At 43.0% G+C, this 19,299-nt stretch overlaps 1 long non-coding RNA gene across 1 annotated transcript in view; it reads left to right on the top strand.

Annotated features, from left to right (window-relative positions):
• LOC104999652 overlaps positions 1–16,938 on the top strand; it is a 47,223-nt gene extending 30,285 nt beyond the window's left edge. The window contains exons 2-3 of the long non-coding RNA XR_826636.1: positions 13,533–13,681; positions 16,689–16,938. This is a non-coding gene — a long non-coding RNA (uncharacterized LOC104999652). The remainder of the gene's footprint in view (positions 1–13,532; positions 13,682–16,688) is intronic.
• The last annotated feature ends 2,361 nt before the right edge of the window (positions 16,939–19,299 follow it).

Genomic DNA, 19,299 nt, shown 5'->3' with positions numbered 1-19,299 from the left:
AAATAAAAGGAAAAAACAAGAGTGGTTAAGAGGGAAGGCTCAGAGCCAAGCTGCCTGGGGTCAAATCTTATTTTTGTCATTGTGAGCTGTGTGATCCCAGGCAAGGGGGTCCTGACAATTACCTAAGCTTTTGCTACCTTGGATTCCTGACCTGTAAAATGGGTTTAGTAATAGCACTCATTTCTTTAGGCTGTTTATTTATTTATTTAAATCTGCGGTGAGTCTTCGCTGCTGTGCAGGCTTTCTCTAGTTCCAGGAGGTGGGGGCTACCCTCCAGTTGTGGTGTGAGGGATTCTCATTGCAGCAGTGTCTCCTGATGCAGAGCACAGGCTCTAAGTGCAAGGCTCAGGAGCTGTGGTACATGGGCTTAGGTGCTCCACAGCATGTGGGATCTTCCTGGACCAGGGATCGAACTGGTGGCCCTGACATTGCAAGGTGGATTCTTAACCACTGGACCACTAGGGAAGCCCACTCATTAGGTTTTGAGTAATAAATAAGCTGGGAGGCAGTTTGTACATTTCTGACATGAAACAGATGCTCATAAGTGTTTGCTATTATTATAATTATCATTAGACACACCATCATTAGACATGGCTTTAGACATGCCATTTACCCTGGAACTGATTGTGTCATGGGGAGCACATCCATGGTACCAGGGCAGGCTTTGGTTACCTGAACCAGAATGGACCCCTGTGGGCCTCCAAGGTAACCAAATCTTCTTCTTTAGCCAAGATGGCACACAGAATTTAGGCCATAATTTTGAAACCTGCTCTCTGGCCTTTTGGTGTTCTGGCTTCCCAATTCAATCTGTTTCCAGTAACACATTAACCCTTCATCCATTCTTGTCTTTGTTTCTTTGCTTTTGTTGACATCTCATCTCTTCACGAAAATTAGAGATGCCAAGGGAACATTTCATGCAAAGATAGACACAATAAAGGAGATAAATGGCATGGAGTTAACAGAAGCAGAAACTATTAAGAAGGGGTGGAAGAATACACAGAACTATATAAAAAAGATCTTAATGACCCAGATAACCATGATGGTATATTCAGTCACCTAGAGCCAGACATCCTGGAGTATGAAGTCAAGTGGGCCTTAGGAAGCATCACAGTGAACAAAGCTAGTTGAGATGATGGAATTCCAGCTGAGCTATTTCAAATCCTAAAAGATGATGCTGTTAAAGTGCTGCACACAATATGCTAGCAAATTTGGTAAACTTGGCAGTGGCCACAGGACTGGAAAAGGTCAGTTTTCATTCCAATCCCAAAGAAAGGCAATGCCAAAGAATGCTCAAACTACTGCACAATTGCACTCATCTCACACACTAGCAAAGTAATGCTCAAAATCCTTCAAGCTAGGCTTCAACAATATGTAAACTGAGAACTTCCAGATGCTCAGGTTGGATTTAGAAAAGGCAGAGGAATCAGAGAGCAAATTTCCAACACCCATTGTATCATAGAAAAAGCTAGAGAATTCCAGAAAAAAAATCTTCTACTTCATTGACTATGCTAAAACCTTTGACTGTGTGATCACAGCAAACTGTGGAAAATTCTTAAAGAGATAGGAATACTAGAGCACCTGACCTGCCTCCTGAGAAATCTGTATGCAGGTCAAGAAGCAACAGTTAGAACTGGGCATGGAACAATGAACTAGTTCCAAATTGGGAAAGGAGTACCTCAAGGCTGTATATTGTCACCTTGCTTATCTAACTTATATGCATAGTACATCATGTGAAATGCTTGGCTGGAAGAAGCACAAATTGGAATCAAGATTGCAGGGAGAAATATCAATAACCTTAGTTATGCAGATGACACCACCCTTATGGCAGAAAGCAAAGAGGAATTAATGAGCCTCTTGATGAAGGTGAAAGCGGAGAGTGAAAAAGCCGGCTTAAAACTCAATATTCAGAAAACTAAGATCATCGCATCTGGTCCCATCCCTTCATGGCAAATAGATGGGGAAGCAATGGAAACAGTGACTAACTTTATTTTCTTAGGCTCCAAAATAACTGTGGATGGTGACTACAGCCATGAAATTAAAAGACTCTTGCTCCTTGGAAGAAAAGCAATGACAAACCTAGACAGCACATTAAAAAGGAGAGATGATACTTTTCCTACAATGGTCCATCTAATCAAAGCTATGGTTTTTCCAGTAGTTATGTATGGATGTGAGATCTGGACAATAAAAAAGGCTGAGCACTGAAGAACTGATGATGCCTTCGAACCGTAGTGTTGAAGAAGACTCTTGAGAGTCCCGTAGACAGCAAGGAGATCAAACCTGTCAATCCTAAAGGAAATCAACCCTGGATATTCATTGGAGGGACTGATGCTGAAGCTCTAATACTTTGGCCTCCTGATGTGAAGAGCTGATTCATTGGAAAAGATCCTGATGCTAGGAAAGATTGAAGGCAGGAGGAGAAGGGGACAACAGAGGATGAGATGGTTTGATGGTATCACTGACTCAATGGACATGAGTTTGAGCAAACTCTGGGAGATGGTGAAGGGTAGGGAAGCCTCACATGCTGCAGTCCATGGGTCTCAAAGAGTTAGACACAACTGAGCGAATAAACAACAACGGGTCTAGAAAGTCTTTCTTCGTCCTCTGCCAAGCTTGGTCATCCTGAATGTCTGGGTCCTATCCGTGTTGGCCAAAGAACCCTTTCCTGAATGAAAGTCTACTCTGACCTCCTCCTCCTCCTCCATACTGCAAGATATTGACTGTATGTACCATGCAATCTAGTTTTTCATTATGTTGTGCTCAAAAGAGATCCTACTGTGTAATATCTTCCCAACCCTCCTTTCAGTGACATCACTTTGCTGGCTTGACATTGGCTGTATCCATGTTGAACGTATTTGTTTTTCATTGTTCAGTTGCTAAGTTGTATCCTACTCTTCACAACGCCACAGATCGCAGCTTTGGCAAGCTTCCCTGCCCCTCACCACTTCTGGAGTTTGTCCAAGTTCATGTCCATTGCATTAGTGATGCCATCCAACCATTTCATCCTCTGTCACCGTCTTCTCCTTCTGCCTTCAATCTTTCCCAGCATCAGGGTCTTTTCCAACGAGTTGGCTATTTGTATCATGTGGCCAAAGTGTGGGGAGTATTTATACCACAGCAAAGACTGCAAGCCAGTGATCTTCTTCCTTCTCTGTGAGCAGGTTATTAAACATTACCATCACAAGAGTAGTTATATGTCCCCACAGCTATCTGCAATGGACTGAATGTTTGTGTCCCCTCCAAAAAATAATTTATATGCTGAAATTCCAACCCCCAATGTGATAGTGTTAGGAGGTCAGACTTTTAAAGGTGATTAGGTCTTGAGAGTGGGGCCTTCATGAACAAGACCCTTATGGACAAGGACAAGACCCTTCATGAACAAGGACCCACAGTGCCCTTATGAAGAAACCCCAAAGCGTTGTCTGGCGCCTTCTCTGCCATATGAGGACACAGTGAGGAGTAAACAGTCTGCATCTCAGAAACATGCTCTTACTAGGATCTGACCATGCTGACTTCCAGCCTTTAAAATGCAAAAAATAAATAATGTTGTGCATAAACCACCTGGTCTATGATAATGGATTGTAGAAGCCTGAACTAAAATATTTCCCCTCTCTCCATCTGCATATCTACCCTGTGCCTCACACTGAGTGGTCCATCGAAGTCTCCAATAATTGCATGAATGATTGCTGAATGCTACTTGTGTTTTTTACTTCTTCTCCCAAGTTGGCGAATGTGCATGCTAAGTTGCCTCAGTCATGTCTGACTCTGTGAGACCCTACGGACTGTAGCCCGCCAGGCTCCTCTGTCCATGGGTCTCTCCAGGCAAGAATACTGGAGTGGGTTGCCATGCCCTGCTCCAGGGGATCTTCCCAACCCAGGGATCGAACATGTGTCTCTTATGTCTCATGCATTGACAGGCTGGTTCTTTACCACTAGCACCACTTGGGAAGCCCCCTCCCAAGTTGAAAACACCTTAAAAGTAGAAACCATGTCTCATTCTCCATACTGCCTAAGAGAGTGGTGCATGCAGTAGGTGGTCAGGAAAAACGTTATCGATCGATTACAGAAAGCAGTTTAATAACATCCTCCAGTGTGAAGCAGAAGATCCACTTTTCTTGTTTTTATGGTTGACAATGCACAGATATTCAGACCCAAAGATGTGAAGGACAGTTTTACAGCTTTTTAAAGTAAACCAAAATCCTCTTTAGGCAGCATCTTTCAAGTCTTTGAACAGCCCAACAAGGTTTCCTCTATGCCAAGCCATGATCACCTTGGGGGATTTATGATGAGGTCCTTTCTCATAATTGCAGGGCTGGGCTTGAAGCGAAGTTCCTGTGCAAAGCTTTGCCTGCTTTTGGAGGCTTTATTAATCTTGGCAAATGGGAACAAGGCCAGAAGCCAGGACTGCAGCTGAGGGCCACAAGTCCCCTCCCTGTTCCTTCAGACTCAGGCACAGGCTTGGCCAGCTTCAGAGAGGTGGGGGAGAGAAGTCACTCCCACGTAAGGTCTCTGCCCGTTCAGACCCCACACCTGGCCACACTGGGAAGTAGTGGGTGGCTGTCCCTTGAAGAGGCCATTCGCCTTTAATATTTTACTTGAAGATTCTTTCTTTAATGTTTTCCCATGATGTATGGAATGTGCACAGTTTATGAAAGAAGCAATTAAGTGGGTGGAACCTGTAAATCAGGCTGATACTTAAAAGTATGCTCATTTACTGCTGTGCCATTATAATTATTCTGCTCACCCTCTCCCAGCCCACCCCTCTCCCAATCCCACTGACTCCTCAGGGGTGCAGGGTTTCTGCTTCTGAGGCTTCTTCACCCTTCCTTCTGTACATCTGAGCTTTGGGGACCATCTGAATTCAGGCTGCTTCTCCAGTGGGTAAAACTGGCCTGCCCTGTCTTTTCACCATTACTGTCATAACCAGCCTCTGCACATTTCCTTCGTAAATGTTTATAAATCTGTTCCTCTCCATGAACTCATCAAACCTCAAATTCTTGTACTACCTATGGGGCTTACTTGTAAGATTCCAAGTACTGAATAAAGATTAAGGTCTTTGGAGGTAGAGGCGGCTTTCAAACTCCATCACCTTCCAAAGCAGAGCACTAGGGTCACTGTCTGAACTCTTTGAGCCATGGTTTTGTCACCAATGAAATAGCAAAATAGGGAGAATTATACCTTCCAGAAAGAGCTGTTTAGGCACTCAAATGAAGTCATGTGTTTGTACTTTAAGAGTTGGGATGTACATTCATGCATGCTAAGTTACTTCAGTCATGTCCTACTCTTTGTGACCCTATGGACTGCAGCCTGCCAGGCTCCTCTGTTCATGGGATTCTCCAGGCAAGAGTACTGAAGTAGGTTGTCATGCCCTCCTCTAGGGGATCTCCCTGACCCAGGAATCGAACATCTCATGCACTGGCAGTTGGGTTCTTTACCACTAGTACCACCTGGGAAGCCCAATAGTTGGGGTAGGGAGTGGTAACTGCCATGCAAACTCCAAAGTCTCATTAGCTTAATCAAATAGGAGCTGATTTCTCATTCACATAAACTCTAATTGAGAGTGTGATGGGACGCCTTCCCTGCAATGACTCAGGCACTCAGGCTGCTTCCACCTGAGCTGATTTCCTTATCCAAGAGCCTCAGAGTCCTCCAGGGAGCAGTCTGCAGATGAAAGGACAGAGGACCTGGAGGTTAGGATTAAGCCTGAAGTTGCATATGTCCCTTCCATCTTGCATTCCACTGGCCAGATCAGACACCTGGCCTCATTCAACTGCAGAGGAGGCTAGAGGATGCTGTTTCTCTGCTGCTGCTGCTGCTGCGTCGCTTTAGTCGTGTCCGACTCTGTGCGACCCCATAGACAGCAGCCCACCAGGCTTCCCCGTCCCTGGGATTCTCCAGGCAAGAACACTGGAGTGGGTTGCCATTTCCTTCTCCAATGCATGAAAGTGAAAAGTGAAAGTGAAGTCGCTCAGTTGTGTCCAACTCTAGTGACCCCATGGACTGCAGCCCACCAGGCTCCTCCATCCACAGGATTCTCCAGGCAAAAGTACTGGAGTGGGGTCTCTATGCATCCACAAAGAGAAGAAAATAGGATTAAGCAAACATGTAACACTGTCTCTACTATAGGATCCAGAAAATGTCCTTCCCATCTGCAAATGGGTGGTTAGAGGGTGAAAAATCTGCCTACAATGTGGGCCACCCAGGTTTGATCCATGGGTAGGGAAGATCCCCTGGAGAAGGAAATGGCAACCCACTCCAGTATTCTTGCCTCGAGAATCCCATGGACAGAGGAGCCCAGTGGGCCACAGTCCATGGGGTCTCAGAGTCAGACATGACTGAACGACTAACATTTTCATTTTTCAGGCACATAGTTCAGAGGATCAGCCCAATAACCTAAGGTGACAAAGCCAGGAAGTAGTAAATCTAGGACTCAAACCCTAATCATCTGACCCCTGGAGACTTCTCTCTGGGTACCTTATGCATTGTCACAGGGAGGGCAAATGGGATGCAGTTTGTATACAAACTCCTGTCAACTGCTAGCGGGTGGGAAAGTGCTGGTGTGAAAGGCTTCTGAAGCAATGCTGTTATCGATTGGTTATGTCCGCTGGATTTAGAAGGAGGCAGTAGTATCCCTGTCACTCCTGTTCCTGCTCTAACATCCGCTCTAGTAGTGCATATTCCTGGTGTCCTGCTGCTGCTACTGCTAAGTCGATTCCATCGTGTCCGACTCTGTGCGACCCCATAGACGGCAGCCCACCAGGCTTCCCCGTCCCTGGGATTTTCCAGGCAAGAACACTGGAGTGGGTTGCCATTTCCTTCCCCAATTCCTGGTGTATAGTTCTCTTCAGTTCCTTTCCCAAGCAGACGGAAGTTCATAGGCCTGAATACGGCATTTTTTCCTAGTGCTGTACCAGTACTGTAAATGGACCTCTCTGTTTTTAACCCAAAAGAGTAACTAAAAGTGAACAGTCTCAAGACTAAGGCAGACCAGCGAGGGAACCATAATCCATCAGAGGCCTTCACCCGTGACGTTCACTTTTTCATTTACCTGTGTTGTCCTTTCTGGCTAGGATGGTCTTTTTTTATTCTATATTTTTCTACCTACCAAAATCTAATTTGTACCCTAATGTCCACCTCAAATGCAGGCTCCTCCTTCAGAAAATTTCCTTCTAGCCTTAACAGTGGAGAAGGCAATGGCACCCCACTCCGGGACTCCTGCCTGGAAAATCCCATGGACGGAGGAGCTTGGTAGGCTGCAGTCCATGGGGTCGCTGAGGGTCGGACACGACTGAGTGACTTCACTTTCACTTTTCACTTTCATGCATTGGAGAAGGAAATGGCAACCCACTCCAGTGTTCTTGCCTGGAGAATCCCAGGGACGGGAAGCCTGGTGGGCTGCCGTCTATGGGGTTGCACAGAGTCGGACACGACTGAGGGGACTTAGCAGCAGCAGCAGCCTTACAGAGTTTATTGAAATCCCCCTCCCCTGGGAAGGACCTATTCGTCTCTTATCATCCTCAGCCTGGATCTTCCTGACCCAGGTGGTGCTAGTGGTAAAGAACCCACCTGCCAGTGCAGGAGATGTAAGAGACACGGGTTCGATCCCTGGGTCAGGAAGATGCTCTGGAGAAGGAAATGACAACCCGCTCCAGTATTCTTGCCTGGAAAATCCCATGGACAGAGGAGCCTGGCAGCCAACAGTCCATGGAGTCATAAAGAGTCAGACATGATTGAAGCAACTTAGCACAGTTATTGTTAGTATTATCACAATTATGTTTACCTCTTTCTAACCTAGACTACACGATCCTAGGAGGCAGGAAATATGTTGCCTTTACTAGCTTTCTTGCTTCCCCACCCTAATCCACAGCTCATTCCCAAACCCACACACATTCACTGGCACATTACCAGCCATTAGGAAGTGTCAACAAATTTTTGTGTAGTGGAGAGATAGCTGGGTGGACAGTGGTGGGAGGGGTGGTCCCCTGTGCCCTGACAATTACATCCATCAGGAGATAGTTTCTGAGAGAGGCCAGCCTCTGAAAGGAAAATTTTCCAACAGTAATTTGCTCTTATACATTAACCATAGCAATGGCCTATGGTTAATGGAGATGCGATGGAAATTTACTAGAAGCCCAGCAAGTTTAACAGCACCTCTCATCAGACAGTTTCGTGCATGGAGAGAAAACAAGCTCAGAATAAGGTAGCCTCTCCTGGACTTGCACCTCTATCATTAACTCCATGATCTCTAGTTGTTTGCTTCTCAGAAGCCCAGTTGTCACACAAGTAAAATGGGGATCATATCTCCAATTCATGGCTGCTGTGAGACAAAACATGTCCATTTCATGGCACAGGGCTTTCGACTCAGTCATGAGCAGTTAATATTATTATTATCCTGCAGTGGGACACACTGGCAGGTATCTACTCAAAGTGACTTTGCCAGACACAGACAGCTGTGTCAGTCCCCTGTGTGTCCCTTCACTCTAGTGCTTTTTTCTAAGGGCAGTGCCAGGGTTCTCTATGCTGTTGGGTGATCGAGTCCAGTTTAAGAGTTTATCCGAGATTTATTGACTGAATATACATTAAGAAGTATGTGTATATAGAACATTGTACTAGATGCTGGAAAGTGAAAGTGTTAGTCGCTGAGTTGTATCCAACTCTTTGCTCCCCACGGACTGTAACCCACCAGGCTCTTCTGTCCATGGAGTTCTCCAGGCAAGAATACTGGAGTGGGTTGCCATTTCTGTCTCCAGGGGATCTTCCCAACCCAGGGACTGAACCCAGGTTTCCTGCATTGCAGGTGGATTCTTTACCGTCTGAGCCACCAACAAAGCCCACTAGATTCTGGGACAATAGCAATGGAAGGAAACAGAATCCTTGTTCACCAGAGTGTACAGTGGGGAGGGTCACTGGATAGATGGCTGAATAAACATTATCTGGGGTACTGTCATCCTAAATGAGGGGTCAAAACATGTGACCAGAGCTCCAGTGGGCCATGTGACCCTTGCCAATCACTTCATTCCTCTGAGCCTGAGCTCCTCTTATATAAGGTCATCCTCAACCTTCTTTGCTCTGAGGGAGCTTTTCAAGATTGCATGAACGCTTCCGTCTATAGGAAGGGCTTTGGAAGGAAAGAGAATCCTGGGAAGGCCAGGGGTTCAGAAGACCCCTCTGAACATAGCCCTTTCTTGTAGAATATTGTTCGAGCAGAGTTTCCAACCAGTGTCCCTTCAGAGAGCAAGTAAGCTTGGATGTCTGGAGAGCCCCTCCTGGGAAGAAATGGATGCTGTTTCTCATTCTCCTGTAGGATCTGCTGTAGAATTGCTGCTCCAAGTTAGCTTTCCTTGACTGTGTGGTCAGATGCTCTACCTGTCTCCTTGTCATCCCATCTCTTCCCAGGAAGGTCATTTCGCACATAGCTGCCAGGGAGTTAAATATGATGTGTTTGTGTTTGTGTGGTGTGTTTGTGTGTGTGAGCACATGTACACATGTGTGTGTGTGTGTGTGTGTGGAGGGGTATGGGTTTGCTTTTATACATTAGCTCTGCTGAGAATTTCATCTGCAGAACTTTGGGTGGGCCTTGTGGATGCTCAGGATATTTAATGCGGGGGGCATGATTTGTGGACATGGTCCTCAAACAATGACGATAATGGCAGTGGCAACGATGACATCCATAAATCGCTCTTAAATCCTTACTCCTCTGTGGACCCATTTCAGGTCTCTTGTTTTACTTACTTGGCAACTCAACAAGGTAAGTAATGCTGCTGTTCCTTTCGGTGCATTATTTCAGTGACTCTCCAGGATGCTACGTAAGATAATAACAGTGGTTATCATTTACAGAGCACTTGGTTGGGAGAAAGCACTGTTGTCTACGCGTTATGTCTTGACTCAAGTAATATCCTATAACATCCCCATGTTTCAGATGGGGAAACTAGGGCACAAAAAGGTGATATAATTTGCTAGACTACCAACCAAGCAGTGGCATGCTGGCAAATCCCAGGGCAGTCTGACTCTGAGCCACACTTGTAAGCTCCACCCATATGTGTCCGTTGTTTATTTTCTAGAGATTGTGGGAGGTGGAGGTGTGTCGATCTTGGGTCTCCTTTTATAGCAACTCTTTTAATCTGCACAGCAGGAACATCTCTGTCATTTCCCCTAACATTAATCTGACATATCTGCCTTTTGAAGGCCCTTTCTGATCTGCACAGCTCATTCTTCCTCCTCTATATTCCCTCTTCAGAGCTGGGGATGCTGGGGTAAGCATGGCCATGATACAGATGCGGAGAGCATTTTTATTTAGTCTCGGTCCACCTTGGAATCTCCTTCAAATGCAGATTCTGCTTCAGTGGTTCTGGAGAGTGGCCTGAGTATGTCCAACCAGCTCTCAGGTAGTGTTGAGGCTGCCGTTCTGGGACCACACACAGGGGAGTGAGTCTTTCCATTCATTCCCCTTTACCCCACCTTGTGGCACTGCCTTCTGTGTGCTCACAGGGCTCCCTGGCATTTTCCTTAAATCCAGCTCTTGACTCCAGCAGGTCCTACAGTGTGGACAGGGATTGCTGACCTCATCACCGGGTGAGTCAGAAAATCCAGGATGCCTCTCCTGGGAAGGTGAGGGCAGAAGGAGCCAGAACACTCCTTGGTGCCCATGCCCCTGGGTCTTGTCACACCTCCAGCCCTCATCCCTTGGGCGAGCTCTTTCCACTTTGGATTTCCACTTTAAAGCACAAGTGGTCACCTCCAGGTCAGTTTCTAATCCTCCCCTAGGTAATTGGCCTCAATGAGGTGAGGGCTGGACAATTATACAGCCGCGGGGCCGCCCCTCCCCTTGCTGCATGCCTCAGACAGAGCTCATTTTATTTCTGGTTTTATGGGGTGCATTTATTGTTGGCCTTTGGGTTGTTGGTGTCTCCTATGCCCAGTGTGGGGGTTTTATATGGATACTAGGTCCGATTGCCCTTTAGAAAGGTTCTGCTTTTAATTAAGCTTTTTACTCTAGTTGAGCATGGGGTTTCAGCATTTTAGTGCTTTAAAAATAAACATCTATAATCAGTTTTTAAATGGCCTTTATTATTACATATCCATAATCCAAGCTAAAATTAATCACCACAAAGCCTCTGCTCTCATCGTAGGAAAAGTCTCTGTATTTCCCAATGAAAACAGGGAGTCATTCTTTTCTAGATGGCAAGAGGAGAAATATAGAACACCCTGTACACAAAGCGGCCCCGTACTCTTTTCACTAAGTTTCTCCTTCATAGGAGTTTCCAGAGAAAGGCCAAGACCTGCCTCTCCCTCCTGTTCAGTTCAGCTCCAGACACACAGATACACTCTATGCAAGGCTTCTCCAGTTCCCCCTCACTCATGACCTTCCCTCACCTTCAGATCCATCTGACCATCCAGAGTTTTGCAATCTCTTCTGTCCTATTGCAACTATTGGGTGACATTTTTCTTTGTTTTACCTATGTGTCCAGTCTCCCTAACAGGATTCACTCAACAGTCACTCATGCACTTGGTTAACAAATATTTGTTGAGTATTTACTATGTATTAGACCACTAAAGCGGAGAAGGCAATGGCAACCCACTCCAGTACTCTTGCCTGGAAAATCCCGTGGACGGAGGAGCCTGGTGGGCTGTAGTCCGTGGAGTCGCTAAGAGTCGGACACAACTGAAGGGACTTAGCAGCAGCAGCAGATCAATGAAGGGACTTAGCAGCAGCAGCAGATCATTAAAGGGACTACCCTGGTGGCTCAGATGGTAAAGAATTTGCCTTTAATGCAGGACACCCAGGTTTGATCCCTGGATTGGGAAGATCCCCTGGAGAAGGGAATGGCTACCTACTCCAATATTCTTGCCTAGAGAATTCCATGGACAGAGGAGCCTGGTGGGCTACAGTCTATGGGGTTGCAGAGAGATGGACACTACTGAGCAACTAACACTATACTATACTATAGACCATTAAAGATGCTGAGATACAGGTGTAACCAAGGCAAACACAGATTCCCCAAATGGCGTTAGTGGTAAAGAACCCACCTGCCAATGCAGGAAACGTAAGTGACACCGGTTTAATCCCTGGCTTGGGAAGATTCTCCTGGAGGAGGGAATGGAAACCCACTCCAGCGTTCTTTCCTAAAGAATCCCATGGACAGAAGAGCCTGGAGGGCTACGATCCATAGGGTCACAAAAGTCAAATACGGCTAAGCTATTTACCACTATGCATGCAAGGCAAACACATTCTACCCTCACAGAGTTTATAGTCTGACTTAATGATTTAATTACAATTGTTGTTGAGTCCCTAATTCATATCTGACTCTTTTGCAGCTCTGTTGACTGTAGCTTTCCAGGTTCCTGTGTCCATGGGATTTCCCAGGCAAGCATACTGGAGTGGGTTGCCATTTCCTTCTTCAGGGGATCTTCCCAACCCAGAGACTGAACCTGTGTCTCCTGCATTGGCAGGCAGATTCTTTACCACTGAGCCACTAGGGAAGCCTTAGTTGCAATTACCTGTTATGACAGGAAAGCATGTAATGGTGGCCTGACCCATTTGGAACTGTGCACTTTTTGAGTCCAGGCACCAAGTTTTCTCTCTTTGAGCTGAGAGGTGATTTTAGCCTTCCTATGGAACAAGAAACGTGATATAACTGATAGATCCCTGGGATAACTTTCCAGTATCTCCTTCTTCAGCACAAATAGAAACCATACCCCCATCTCTTACTTTCTATGCCAAATATATATCATATATTGTGGCCTCTCATCTCATATCCATTCTTCTGTTTGCTCTGTACCTCTTAATGTGAAAGTCTGCAAATTCTTTTTACTTAAATCTCCTTGCCTACTTGGTTCCAGGAGGCAGCATTCTTGACAGGGTAGAAGGCAGAGACAAGCTAGAAGCTTGTCTACTTTTGGTGACACTTCTGCAAACAGTAGCAGAGGTGACTCTCACACAGCTTCAGCATCTGGGTTTCCAGCAGCATCTCAGCAACAGCTCCACTAGTATTAGGGTCAACGGCATAGATCACTGGTTAGCACCATAAGTTTATGCTTCCAGTAACAGGAGCAGTGAATTGGGGTTTTTGGGCTCCATCCCAGAGGCAGTAGTAGGTTTGCAGTTTCCAGATAATATCTATTTCCTGTTTTGATGTTCCAGCTTTCCCCAAAATGTTATAACTAATACCTTGAGCTAAACTCCTCTTGGCTTAAAAATCCAAAGTGGTTCATGTTTTCCTGACAGGACATAGATGGATAAGCTCATCACCACCACAGTCATTTGGCTGCCAACCCACAATTCCTAGCACATGCACTTCCTAATCATTTTTGAAGTCTACCTTTCCTCTCCACTGTCATTCCCATGTACTGGGTCTGAAATGTATTTTCTGGACTATAGCTAGTGCAACTCAAATGGTATCCTCTAAGTGCTAGTTTCTCTCTCTTTCTATCTCACCTCCCACCTATCTTCACAATTTTTCTGTGAATCTGAAACTGTTATATAAAATATAAAGTTTAATATGTAAAGTAAAAAAAGTTTTTTTTTTTTTTCCCAGAAAAGCAAAATCTTGGAGGAGACTCACAGTGTGAGAAACATTAAAGTAAGTCCTTCAGGCAGATAGAAGTGGTACCAAATGGGAATAAGGATCTACACACACACACAAATTCAGAGTTCCAGAAATGATAACCACATGGATATATATATGTAAGTTTTTGTTGTTGTTGTTATTTAAGTATTTAAAGTATAACTAACTCTTTATATGAGAATTGATACTAATGTGATATAAGGTTAATAATGTGATGTAAAGTTTATAGCATATATAGAAATAAAATGTATGGTAACAATAACACAATGACTGAGAAAGGAGGAGTGAGGGTAATTATTCAAAAGTTCTTTTAGGCTACATGAATTGGTAAATATTACTTGAAGGTAGATAGTGGTAAGTTTAAAGTGCACAGAAATTCTAAAGCAGCCAGTAAAATAACAAAACAGTTATAGTTAAAAAATCAGCTAAGGAGATAAAAAAGGAGTAATAAAAAGTACTTAATACCAAACTCTTGGAAAAAGAAGGAAAAATGAATATGAATAAATGAAATCAGTAAAAAGCAACTAGTAAAATAATATATTTATATTAATTATGCCAATAATTATATTAAATGTAAATGGTCTAAACAGTCTAATTAAAAAGCAGAGGTTGTCAAGTTGGATGAACAAACAAGAACCCAACTATATGCTGCCTACAATAGCTGTACTTTAAAATGAAAGTGAAAGTCGCTGAGTCCTGTCCAATTCTTTGTGACCCCATGGACTATATAGCCCATGGAATTCTCCAGGCCAGAATACCGGAGTGAATAGCCTTTCCCTTCTTCAGGGGATCTTCCCAACCCAGGGATCTTCCCTACCCAGGGATCAAACCCAAGTCTCCCACATTGCAGGCAGTCTTAACTAGCTGAGCCACTGAATAGACATAAATAGGCTAAAAGCAAAAGAATAGGAATGCCAGCCAAAGTAGATTTCAGAGCAAACAGTATTACTAAACACAAGAAAGTAACTTCATAATGATAAAGAAGTTAATTTCATCAGGAATATTTTTGTGATGTTAAGAGTTTATACATTTAGTAGTAGATGTTCAAAATAGATGAAACAAGACTGATAAAACTGTAAAAAAAAAAAAGATCCACAGTAACATTTGGAGATTTCAATAATTCTTAATAATCAATATAGCAAGTAGAGAGAAAGTCAGTAAGAACATAAAAGACTTTAAGAGAACCATTAGCCAACTATATCTAATTTTCAATTTATAGAAAACTATGCAACCAAAGCAGAATTCACATTGTTTTCCACACTGTGCATATGGAATGTTTAGCCATTAAGATAAACCATAATCTTCCAAAACTGATTTACTTACAGTTTGGCACACAAACTCTGAGTATTTGTGCCTTTGTGTCTTTTCACAGAGTTTCCTTTGGCATGAAATACTTTTCTCTGCTTACCCACCCTCACCTCCCTAACTCCTCTTCATCTTTCAAATCTGCTCAGCCATTACCTCCATTATAAGGCTTTCCTCAACTACCCCCTTCTCTTCTGTGTGATTGTAATACTTTGTGCATACATTTATCCTTGCTTGCATCATAGTATGTGAAATCATATGTATAGTTCTAATGCTTCTCCCACTGGATTATAAAGATTAGATCTAGGACAAAAAGCACATTATTATAATTAATAGCATATGATATAATTTCCTTATTAAAAATAGCTGTTTATTAATGAATACCTATTATGTGCCAAACACAAATATACATTTTTTTAAAATGTAGAGACGTTAAGAAACATTTATTAAATAACTTATATGTGTTGGACCCTGGGATACTTATAGAAAATGTCTTCCAAAATACATTTGGAAGGAAGTCCTATGGGCAAGATGATGTGACTCTTGACCTTTATTATGTAGACTCACAAATCACTATAATTTTACAAATCAAACCAGGCAGTGTAAGGATGGCATTTGTCCCCGCACACTAAGTAAATCATCTGAGTATTAGGAAACATAGCAATTTACTGTCTTTCAGCAACTTTTACTTCCAATAACACTACAAGTTGGGGATGTTGACCATGTCCTAGTATAGACAGTCCCTCGGGTGGCCCCAGACGTGTCTTGCCATGAGGGAACTAATGAAGCAAGAACCATTCTCTGACCTCTTGTGCCATTGATGAGAATAAATTACCCCATTCAACAGAGAAGAATATTTTTCATTCATTGATTTTTACAGTTATCCAATAATCTGGATTGCCTCTTGCACTTAATCTTTCACTTCAGAAGGAGAACGTGTCCCCACAAAGGGACACCCATTGTGATTCTCACAAACTTTGCATTTGATTTATCTGTGGCAGGCCAAGGAGAAAAACGAGATTTTTCATCAGGCGTGCCCTTAAATTGTCTGAATCCTTGTCAACAGCATCATTCTCACAAGGAAAAAGCCATGATTTGATATAGGACACAGGCCTAGATGGTTAGTAACATGATCCTAATGTCCTTTTTGGCTTGACTAGGTGGATCAAAAAGTTAGATTCACTTTTCTTGCTGCAGAAGTCCTATATTATTGGACTAGAAATGAAAACCATTTTTCTTCCTCAGTCAGGGAAGAAGAAATACATTTGCCAAGTCATTATATATAACAGATTGTAGCAGGAAGGTGCTTAGGAAAATGCCCAAGGCAGGCAGTTACCACACAGCACCAAGACAGCAAAACCCAATTGGCCTGGCAAGGGGAATTTGTTGTCTTTTCTGACAATGACACTTTTGAGGGTTTGCCACTTAGAGTGCCAAGAAAATGACTGACATGTAAATTGGCATCGTGGAAGTCCAGAGAACCTTAATACCTGCTACTAGGAAGTGAGTTCCTACTTCAGTTAGGTTCTCATGTGGCAAGACCTTATGAAAAATGCTTTCCTTTGTAAGTCCATGGCCTTCGAGGTGGCTAGGTCTGATGGTTTCAGGAACAAGCTCAGGCACATGGAAAGCTGAATTTTCAAACCTAAAGTTATAGGGGTAAGAGCATAATGAAAACAAGCATAATACGTACAAATCAAGGTCAAGAATGACAAAGCTAGTAGCTTCCTTCTTGGACAGACTATTTGGACAGGTCCCCCATACTAGTTAAATTGTGTTTATTAGATGATGATTAAACTGTTTTCCCTTTTATAATTCCAGCTAGAACTCCAGCCCCGTGTTACAGTTAACCATCGTCAACTGATCCTGAGTAAAACTGTCCTTCCCTCCCTCCTGCCTTTCCTTCCTTCCTGAGACCTTTGTGGCTTGCAGGCCACAAGCCCACTATCTTCATGGAACAAAACTGGGAATGAAGAAGCCCCAGGTTTTGATGATTAAAGAGAAATTTGCTTCATTTCTACATGCCTTTATTTCAAACTAGACTAATAATTTTTCATGAGACTATGAGGTTCCAGAGGGCAAACACATTAGCATTTTGGTATGTTAGCACCTAACATGATGCCTTGGCACACAGTCGATGCTTAATAAATATTTCTTAAATAATTCTGCATTCACCTCATCTTAGGATGATTCATGAGAGATAAAGTATATGAAATTATTTTGAAAATTTAAGAATGTTGGGAACAGATATAGCCATTTTCAATATCTGCAGCTAAAGATTTATGTCTTTACAACAGAGGGAAAAACAACCTAATCAATCAGAAAATGTTATAAGTGGAAAGACCCATTTAAAAAAGAAAAAAACTCCGTTTTTTTTTCTAGCTCCTGATTGGATAGATAAGAAAACCAAGGCTTGAGGAAATGTATTGTTGCTGTTCCTAATAACTCCTAATATTTATTGAGTAAATAAGTAAAGAAATAAAGCCCTTCTATTATGGGCTTCCCAGGCGGCTCAGTGGTAAAGAATCTGCCTGTAATGCAGGAGATGCAGGTTGAATTTCTGGGTTGGGAAGATCCCCTGGAAAAAGAAATGGCAACCGACACGAGCATTCTTGCCTGAGAAATCCCATGGACAGAGGAGCCTGGTAGTTATAGTCCATGGGGTCACAAAAGAGTTGGACATGACTTAGTGACTAAACGACAGCAACAACCTTCTATTACAGTGGCTGCACAGAGCTAAATTGTTGTGTAATTACCAGAGGTGGCCCTGCATCTCATGTTCATTCCTTATGTGCTTTTTTATCTCTAAGAAAAGGTGTGTACATCAGTTCAGTTTTTGCAAATAACTCACAAGCTATAATGTGTCTGTTAAATTATATATAAACTGGAAATGCAACTGAAGTAAGTTTAAAAATGAGTACAAAATAAATGTTATCAATACAAGTTTAAAAATAGCATGTTCCAGTGCTATTTCAAGAACTTCGCACATGTCATCTTGCTTAAACCTCACAGCAACCACACAAGGTAGACACCATTATTACCATCCTGTTTAGCAAAGAAATCACAGAGAAGTTAAGAAATTTGACCAAAGTTGCCCAACAAGTAAGAGGTTCAGCCAGGATGCATGTTTTAATCAGAAAGAGATGCAAGCCTGCCCCTACTAAGTCATGTTTATATACATTTCTATCAAATATAATTATTTATTGGGCCTAAATCCGACTCTTTGCGACCCCATGGACTGTAGCCTACCAGGCTCCTCCATCCATGGAATTTTCCAGGCAAGAACACTGGAGTGGGTTGCCATTTCCTTCTCCAGGGGATCTTCCTGACCCACGGATCGAACCCAGGTCTCCTGCACTGAAGGCAGATGCTTTACCATCTGAGCTTCCAGGGAAGTCCAACATTTTCTAAATCAATATAACTAAAGTTTATCAGAAATGGCAGAGTCCTCCAGTTCCTATGAGTATGTCAGAAGTATGACTCTCCAAGCAAGATTCCACATCAATCATAAGGATCAATTCTGTTGTATTCCTGAGAAAGAGATATTTTCACGAATGCCACTTTTACAACTTGGTTTTTTGACACTAAAAATTAATTACATCATAAGGTGTAAGGTGCTTCCAGATGCCATTGAAGTTTAAGTCTCTCTTCTTCCCAGCTTCTAGTCAGATCTAAATCGAAAGTCATGGGTAATTGATTCAGCTATTTGAACCGCAGTTTCCTTATCTCTAAGATGGGAATAAATATCTGCAAGGTGGGAATTAGCCCACCACGTTACTGGGAAGATTGCAGTTGCTGTGCTGTGCTCAGTCATGTCTGACTCTTTGCAATCCCATGGACTGTAGCCTGCCAGGCTCCTCTGTCCTTGGGATTATTCAGGTAAGAATATTGGAGTGGGTTGCTGTGCCTTCCTCCAGGGGATCTTCTCCACCCAGGGATCAAACCTGCGTGTCTTGTGTCTCCTGCATGGGCAGGCAGATTCCTTACCACTAGTGCCACCTGGGAAGCCCAGGATAATGTAAACCTATAAAGGATATCTGTCTTAAGAAACTCAAAGGATGTCCCTAAATGCCACTTTCAGCACATTTGAAGTTACTTGGACAAAGCTTACGCTTATTATATCCCTTTTCAGAGATATTTCAAATATTTAATATATCAAATATTATATTGACAGAGAGAAAAATTAAAGATTTCAAGGAAATACTCAGTGTTTTAATTACTTCAAAGATTTAAGTGTTCTAAAATTATATATTAGTGCATACTTTTACCTCTTTATTACAGTTTTCAATCTGGATATTATCTATTTGTGTGGTTTCAGGTATACCTCAGATGACAAGTGCATTTATTTTAAGCCATACTAAAATGTATATTTTCACTCCTTGAAGCTCTACTTCCCCATAGTCCATTTAGATCCTGTGAGATTTTAAAACAA

The sequence above is a fragment of the Bison bison genome, unplaced genomic scaffold (assembly GCF_000754665.1).
Source record: "Bison bison bison isolate TAMUID 2011002044 unplaced genomic scaffold, Bison_UMD1.0 scf7180017853731, whole genome shotgun sequence".
In the NCBI taxonomy this organism is placed as follows: Eukaryota; Metazoa; Chordata; class Mammalia; order Artiodactyla; family Bovidae; genus Bison; species Bison bison.
Note: the sequence above shows the minus strand (reverse complement) of the source record. Positions and strands in the feature narration are given on the sequence as shown.